The 8,509-nt window shown below is 47.7% G+C and overlaps 1 pseudogene across 1 annotated transcript; it reads left to right on the top strand.

The window, feature by feature from the left end:
* Positions 1–2,168: 2,168 nt before the first annotated feature.
* Positions 2,169–7,219, top strand: LOC308268124 (Fanconi anemia core complex-associated protein 24-like; annotated as a pseudogene). Its single transcript has 4 exons — positions 2,169–2,271; positions 4,313–4,452; positions 5,822–5,974; positions 6,971–7,219. The product of its transcript is annotated as a Fanconi anemia core complex-associated protein 24-like (transcript).
* The last annotated feature ends 1,290 nt before the right edge of the window (positions 7,220–8,509 follow it).

The raw sequence follows: 8,509 nt of genomic DNA, 5'->3' as shown, positions 1-8,509 counted from the left end.
CGGCCGGACACAAGGGAAGATGTTTTTCTGCACAAACAAAACACAGGTCACTGACATGGGGGGTGGGAATTACCTGGTCCTGTCGCCATCACCATCACCACGTGGGAGTGAAACCTGCACTGGCCACCAGGGATCCAGCCCACCAGGAGACCCACTCTGCCTTCCCATTCCCAAGCCCCATATGCCAGACAGTGGGTGGGGGCGCCACTGCACCTGTCCACCATGGGGCCTGTAGTCCTTCCCAGAGCAGCTGCCCTGGCCTTGCCAGTCACCTGTCTAACGTCTAGACAGTGCCACCATAGGCTGTCAATCAGTTGTGTATATCTGCACACAGTGGAAACTGTTCTGAATGTTAATGCTTTGGATAAAAACTCAATAACATGCTGATTTGAATTAGTAAAATTATCATTGCCGGGCGGGGTGGTGGATGCTTACAATCACTGCGCTTGGGAGGCTGAGACAGGAGGATTGCACAATTTCGAAGCCAGCCTCAACTACTTAGTGAGGCTCTCAGCAACTTAGTGAGACCCTGTTTCCAAATAAAATATAAAATAGGTCTGGGAGTATAGCCTGGAGGTAGAAAAGCCCCTGAGGTCCACCCCCTGTACAAAACACACACAAAAAGGAATAATACGCAAGCCTGATCATGCCACTGCCCTCCTTAGAACCCAGTGCCCTCAACCGCCCGCCCCTCCCCCACCAGCTCCACTCCGGCCTCCCCTTTTCTGTTCCTTCTGCCTGCCTTGCTTCCCTGCAAATCTTCCCATGGCCACTCTGTTGCTGTGTGCTCATATTCCCCATCTCATCCTTTGAACACCCCTGCTGTCTTTCTCTCTTCCTCAAGGGTCCTGGTGCCTAATCCTCTGATACCTCCCCCTACTGCTCTCCTACAACTTGGTTCTACCAACTTTTTCTGGGGTATAGTGCTGTGGATCCCACCCAGGGCATGGCACATGATGCCCTGCAGAGAATGGACCTCGAGTGAGAGCAAGGGTGAAGGCAGAGAAGCTAGCGAGGAGCTGTTTAGGGAGCAGGCCAGGCAGCCAGACGCTGGAGGTCGGTGGGCACCACTTACAGGTACACATGGTGGGTGGAATCGGTGCACTTGCTGATGGGTGGATGGGGTGGGTGGAAAAGGGAAAAGTCAAGATGATTCCCTATGGGGGATCCAGCAATGGAGCTGGTCTGCGCCTGGCAGGAGCGCAGTCCCCAACACAGAGCAAAAGCTGCTACCAGAGTGATTCCTGTCTTTCTGCAGCCAACCCAGAACAGAGATTCTTTACAACAGGAAAACTCAGGTCTTCTCAAACTGAAAACCACGCCCTCTCATGCCCCGCCTCGTCTCAGTCTCAGTCTCAGGACTAACCCCTAACCTACCCCAACTTCTTACCCTTAATTCCAGTCACCACCTGGTGAGGGCAGGACCAGTGGGATCTACTTACCAACAGGCTCCGGCGGCCTTTCCGAAGCCGCTGGAGCATCCTTGCTCCTGGAGGTGGCCTGGTCTCAGGCAGGGACCGAAGCCTATCACCCAATCGCACTATTGCGTTTTCTCTAGCTTAAATCCAAACGCCTTTTCTTCTCAGAAGACTTTCCAACAACAACAACTGCCGTTGGCTCTGTTTTGGCCTCGACCAATCAGAGTCAAAGTTGCTTTCACAAAGGTTGCTCTTGGCAACTAGCGGGTGTTTTTGAATCTCCACCAATAGGAAAGCAGCTGCATTGTCTAGCTCTTATTGGAGAGTTCAGGTGTCAATCTCTGACACAGCAGCCAATCCAGAGCCAAGGAAGGTGGAGGGTGGGCAGGATGAAAAACTGGACCTGCACAGCTGGTAGGAATCAGGAAGGAATGTGCTTCCCTGATCCTTAGGCTGGGTTAGAGGGGGCTCCCTGCTGGCTTATCTCAGATCCTGGACTGGACAGAGGAGCCATGGCACTGAACAATCTGGGATATCAGAGGCTAGACAAGTTCTGAAAATGAGGAACACAGCTGCCAGGGCCATAATCTCCAGGTTTTTAGACTTTAGCACACAGTTCCGTCTTTGAAAGACCATTAAGCAGACAGGCTCCTGCTAGAGTCCCTGGCTTTCCAGTGGACCTTGGGGCTGTGTGCAGGAAGGCTGGCTTAAGAGGTGAATTTCATTTCCCTCATTAGTTCAAGACCACGTATGGAAAGGCATCCTCCTGACCGCGTGGGTCCAGTACATGTACCTTTTGGGCACATTGTGGCCAATGAGAAATGGCATGGGTAGCAGCTGGCACAGGAAATGTGTCGGGGCCCACTCGGCTGGACCGAGATGGCACCCAGGCTTGTTGCCAGCGTGGATTCAAGATGGCGCCTAGACTTGCAGCCAAGTCATGAGACTCACAAGATGGACGTCTCCTTGAGCATGTGCAGTGTGCCATGCTACATGCCTGCAGAATGATCAGTGACGCCTACCACCAGCCTGCCTATGAGAGAGTCAGAAGTGTGCATGCCCTAGCTGTGGAAGCTTGGGGTTGGTAGGGAATAGAAGGAGGGATTATGATGCTGATATATATTGTGTACTCATTGTCAGACATATTAGAAAGAAAGAAGAGAGAGACATATTGAGAGACAAAAGGATCCATTAAAGAAGAATTCATATTTCAGCTGAAAAGGTGTCTGTGTCGTTGTCTAAGCCCCTGCGGGTCGGAGTCTTAGGGGACGATAGAAATGCAAGGTCAGTGGCCTGCCTTCTGTCATATGCCCTTTCCTTTCTGTGGTTTAAAAACAAATTTAAGCCTGGCATGGTGGCACATACTTGTTATCCCATCATTCAGGAGGCTGAGACCAGAGGGTCATGGTTCTCAGACAGCCTCAGCTACTTAGTGAGGCCCTTTACAACTTAGTGAGATCCTGTTTCAAATTAAAGAATAAAAATAGGACAGGGGGTGCTGCTGTCCCTTCTCGGCATATATGAGCGTGAGAAATGCTTGTATTAATTGACAAGGCCTCACGGAGGCGAGCCCCGAGGAGGAAACGTCATCTCTGGCAAAAATACTCCCTGCTCTTAGATTTCTACACTAAAAAGCTCCAATGATTTAAAACAGGATCCCAAGAATTAGGACTCTGAAAGAAGTTGAGTCCATGAAAGATAAATTTTCTAGTAAAATGTCTAAGCCTTCAGACTTTCTCTGTATTGTTCCAGCTGTAATAAAGGGCAGTCAGAATTCAGGGGCTGCAAAATTTCTCTCGGCCTTTCCGCAGGCAGGTCCTTTGATCTAAAGATTAGCTCCCAGCACCTCTCTGCCAGCAGGGGAAGCTGCAAACCTACCTTTTGCCCCATTTCCCAAAGAGATGTAAAACTGTCTCTGGAATCTGGGCCATTTGTTTCCCCCTTAAGAGATGCTAATAAGCTTTTTTCTAGCAAAAGCCTACTGTTTGTGACTCAGCAGCAGGAGAGTAAAAAACCCAAAAGTCTGCTTCAAGATTATGCATTAAAGAACAATTATAGAAATCCAGTCACCTGTGTTATAATGTTTTTGCCCTGTCTACTAACTGTAATATAAGTATTGCCTTATAGGGGATGACGGAGCAGACAGGACCGGACAAATCCTCGCCGCAGCCCTATGGATCTTGATAGAGGAGGGCCTGGACTAATCCCTGGGGACAAAACACTCTGGAAGGATCAAAGGAGATCCTAGAAAACTGAATTTCTCCAAAACGGACTTTTGGTGTGACCCCGCCTTTCCAGATTCCGGACTTTGCCCCCTAGGGTTTACCTGTAAAGCCAGAAACCTGTGACAAAAGCCAAGGGGGCTGACTTTAATCGCCCAGTCCCAGATGAATCTTAAACTGTGATGCCATGGATCTTCTTTTATCCTGTTTATCTTGTTTACACTTAATGCCTCACTATTGTCCTTTGGTGCTTACACTGGGTACAAGTACTGGTGATGAAAATTAAAACTTTGTCAATTGCACAAGAGGCAGTTGTGCATGTCAGTCATTTCAGATTTTTCACGGAGAGGAATTTCCACTTTTAGTGCCGTGAACAGGAACTTTAAGGAGTTTATTTCATAAAAAGGGAAAAATTCGCTGCAGATAAGTGGCTGCAGAACTACAACCGAAACCTTTGCCCACCTTTCTGAGACTCTCGTTCCCAAGCGGACTCAGTGCTGGATTTATTGTGCCCAGTACTGAGCTAGTCGTCACAAGGGGGTGTAGCTCTGAGATTGAATGCCCCTGGGTCCCATCCCCAGACTCACACACACACAAAATATATATCATAAAAATAAATTTTAAAATCTACCTATTGCCTAAGTTAACAGTGCTCATTTCCTCCATTTTAAGGGAAAATTAAACACATTTTTGAGGATGTCCTGACACTGGTAGATTTTTACCTGTCCAGCAGATCTCGCATTCTTTATATCACCACAGCTGACTTGGTAGCAGCAAATGGCTACAGAAAGAGACTTGTTCGAATTAGAAATGTAAGTACTAAGTCAGGCATGGTGGAACATACCTCTAATTCTAGTATTTGGAAAGCTGAGAGAGGAGAGGAGGATTGCAAGCTCAAGACCATCCTCAGCCTTGGACCCAGTCGAGGGGTGAGTCCAGAGCCAAGGCCAGCATTGGAGCCTTCTGTAAGGCAAGGCAGGTGCTGGGGCCTCAGAGGCCAGGATTGGAGCCTGCCGAGGGGTGAGGCTGGTGCCGGGGCCAGTGAGGCCAGGATCAGTGTATGCCATGAGGCAAGGCTGATGCTGGGGCCTCCGAGGCCGGGATCGGAGTCTGCCGAGGGATGAGCCTGGTGCCGGGACCAGTGAGGCTGGGATTGGAGCCTGCCTTGAGGCAAGGTCAGTGTGGGAGTCTCTGAGGCCCGGACCAGAATCTGCCAAGGGATGAGGCCGGTGCTGGGGCCAATGAAGCCGGGATTGGAGCCTGTCATGAGGCAAGGCTGGTGCTGGGGCCTTTGAGGCTGGAATCAGAGCCTGCCGAGGGGTTAGGCCTGTGCCGGGGCCAGTGAGACCGGGATCAGAGCCTGCCGTGAGGCAAGGCCAGTGCTGGGGACTCCGAGGCTGGGATCGGAGCCTGTGAAGGGTTAGGCCAGAACTGGGTCCAGCAAGGCTGGGATTGGGGCCTGCTTTGAGGCAAGGCTGGTACTTGAGCCAGCGAGGCCAGGATCAGAGTCTTCCAGTGGGCCAGGCTGGCGCCGGGGCCTTCAGGAGCAGAATCAGAACTTGCAATGTGGATACTTAGAGAATCATCACAGAAAATAGAAAATCAGATGCTTTTCCTAATATGCAAAAACTAGGAAGAAATGGGTAAGGGAAGAAATCTAGTTGAAGAAAGGGCCCCATGAGAGAGCAATTAATGTGACCAATCAGAGGGGATGGGATGTGGGAAGATGGAATCTCTTTAAAATGCATGATATATGTAAACAAATGAATCAAAGTTAATCACCAAATCAAGCATGGGATCGAGGGAGGGGGAGGGAATGGGACAGGGAGGGGATACGGGTTAATTGAATGATGTTGCTGGTATACCCTCACAAGAGTTGTACTCCATTGTGATGTTTGACTACAATGCACCAATAAAAATAGATACACATAAAAAATAAACAAAAAAATTTAAAAGGACTGGGGTGTAGCTCAGAGGTAGAATATCCCTGGTTTCAATCTCCAGTACTACACACAGAACAAAAGTTACAAATGTTAAGTTCTGAATTAAACTGAAATTGAACAGCGTTTCCTCCATCACTTGTAATAATTTATATATAATGCCATTAGCCATTTCAAATGCAAAGTGATAGCTTTCTTAACTTTGTAAATTTGTTACAAAATGATGTATTTTTCTTTGAAGTCTGGAAATCTTCAAGGGATTGTAGTAGTTGAAAAAACCCAGATGAGTGAACAGTACTTTTCAGCCATACAGAAGTTTACTGTGCTGGACCTGGAGATGGTGTTACTTCCTGTGACCAACCAGATGGAAGCATCTTGCCTCATCATCCAATTAGTAAGTGCTCATTTTCTCTTTCACAATACTGCAGGTCTGGGGGAACCCAGGGGCATTTGACCTATGAGCTACACCCCTTCCCTATTTTTTATTCTTTATTTTGAAACCGGGTCTCACTGAGTTGCAGAGGGCCTCACTAAGTAGCTGAGTCTGTCTGCGAACTGTGATCTTCCGGTCTCAGCCTCCCGAATGCTGGGATTACAAGTGTACTCACCATGCCCGGTTGAGTCTTGCTGAGTTTTTGAGGCCTATCTCAGCCTCCCAAGTACTATGATTATAGGTACCACACCTGGCTGTAAACATGACTTTTTCATTTTTTTGTTGTTGTAGTGCTGGGGATTGAACTCAGGGGCATGTTCTTTCCAAGCTATACCCCCAGCTCTATTTTATTTGGAAACAGAATCTAAGTTTCTGAGGCTGGCTTCAAAGCTGCTCAGCCTCTCAAGTACTGGAATTAGAGATGTGTTCCACCACATTCGGCTAGCTCTGGCCTCTTTTTGTGTTTGGCACTGGGGAATAAACCCAAAGGTATTCTATCTCTGATCTATACCCCCAGCCCTATTTTATATTCTTGATTTTTATATAGGGTCTTACTAAGTTGTGGAGGGCTTAAGTAGCTGAGGTTGGTTGCAAACCTGTGATCTTCCTGTCTCAGCCTCCCAAGTACTAGGATTAAAAGCATGCACCACCATGTCCAGCTTGGTCATTTCTTTTTGGACCATATGATGAAAGTATTTATATTCCTCAGACCATGTTTTTCACTATCTCTAGCTTTAAGATTCTGAAAAAAATATGTTTTTTGTCAATTATTTTTATCTTTTTTGTGTGGTCATATGGTCCATCTCTCAATAATTTTACTCTTGTCTGGAAAGTTATATTCATGGCACGTGAAAACATTTGAACCCTAAATTAAGCTGAATCAAATAGGAAAATTATCTTAAGAAAATTGCCAGTTCTCCAGGGGGCGCTTCTGTAATTCTTTAATTTCTCCTTCAGGTTCTTGAGCAATCCAAAGAACCCAGTAAAAACCCTTTCCTCAGGAAGAAAAGGTCTCTGCTCTCTGAGCCATCCCTCCTTTGAACTGTGCAACAGATCCCAGGTGTTGGAAAAGTCAAAGCTTCTCTTCTGTTTCAGAAGTTTCCAAGTATCCAGCAACTGAGTAATGTTTCCACCCCAGACCTCGAGCCAGTGGCAGGACAAGCGGTATCACAGCAAACCCACACCTTCTTCACTCAGTCCAGGTGACAGCCACCCTCACCCTAACCTACAGGGCCTGGTTTGCACAGTTAAAAATCAAGAAAAAACAGGAACACAGCAACTGGTGAAGGAGGCACGCCTGGAGGAGCCCTGTGATTGAGCTGCGGCTTTGCTGTCTGGGGCTGGGCCTGGGCACTTAGGTTAGTGGGCTGCAGGTGGCATGCCCTGATTCAGCTAAGATGAAGCCGGCCACTGGGGATCTTCCTAAGAAGTCAGGGACTCTCATTCTCAGCAAAAAGCCTGCGAGGGTAGTTTTCTATGAAAGACCTAGACCTGCATCTGAAGTGGAAAGGACTTAAAAGTTTCAGGTAGCAGCTATATCCATCTAAAAGAAACTGGCAGTGAAGCACTGTGTATCATAAGCCCCTTGCTCCTGGCAACAGTGCCGCTGTTCTTCAGGAGGGGTCGGTAGGATGCTGCCAACGTAAATAAATATTTTTTACTTTGATTTTTTATTGTTGTTCTTTTTGCGTGTCTGGCGATGGAACCCAGAGGAATTTGACCTCCGAGCTATATATCCTGCCCTATTTTTTATCCTTTATTTTGAAACAGGGTCTCACTAAGTTATGGAGGGCCTCAGTAAGCAGCTGAGGCTATCTGCTAACTGAGATCCTCCGGTCTCAGCCTCCTGATGCTGGGATTACAAGTGTGCTCCACCACACCTGGCATATATTTTACTTTGATACAGGTCTCACTCAGGGTCTCACTGACCAGCCTCACTGGTCTCCAACCTGTGATCCTCCTGTTACAGCCTCCCAAGTACTGGGATTACGTGTATGCATTACCAAGCCTGGCTTCTCATACCTCTAGTCGAAATGACAGGATGCTCTAAACTCTACCTAGCATGAACACCCTCAGGCACTGCCCTACTCACTTGATGAGTAGGGCTCACTTAGGACAGCCCTGCTCCTGCTCACTAAATGCTGTAGCATGGCACAGGTTACTACAAGCTGGTTCCTACCAATGCACCAGTTATGTCTCTTGCGAGTCCTCTGCCCACCCACAATTGCCTTCCATTTTCCAAACAGCAAATAACACAATCTTTTTTTCTTTTGGGGGGGTACTAGGAATTGAACTGAGTGGCGTTTTTCCTATGAGCTACACTTCGAGCCATGTTATATTTTATTTTTAAAACAGGGTCTCACTATATTGCTGAAGCTGGCCATGAATCTGCGATCTTGTCTTAGCCTCCCAAATATTGGGATTACAGGCATGGGCCACCACACCTGGCTGAGTTATTTATAGTTTGAGACAGGGTCTTAGTTCTTGTCCCTGAAT

Source organism: Muscardinus avellanarius (assembly GCF_963383645.1).
Source record: "Muscardinus avellanarius genome assembly, chromosome: 10".
NCBI classification, from domain to species: domain Eukaryota; kingdom Metazoa; phylum Chordata; class Mammalia; order Rodentia; family Gliridae; genus Muscardinus; species Muscardinus avellanarius.
The sequence above is the reverse complement of the archived record's forward strand: the minus strand, read 5'-3'. Positions and strand labels throughout refer to the sequence as shown.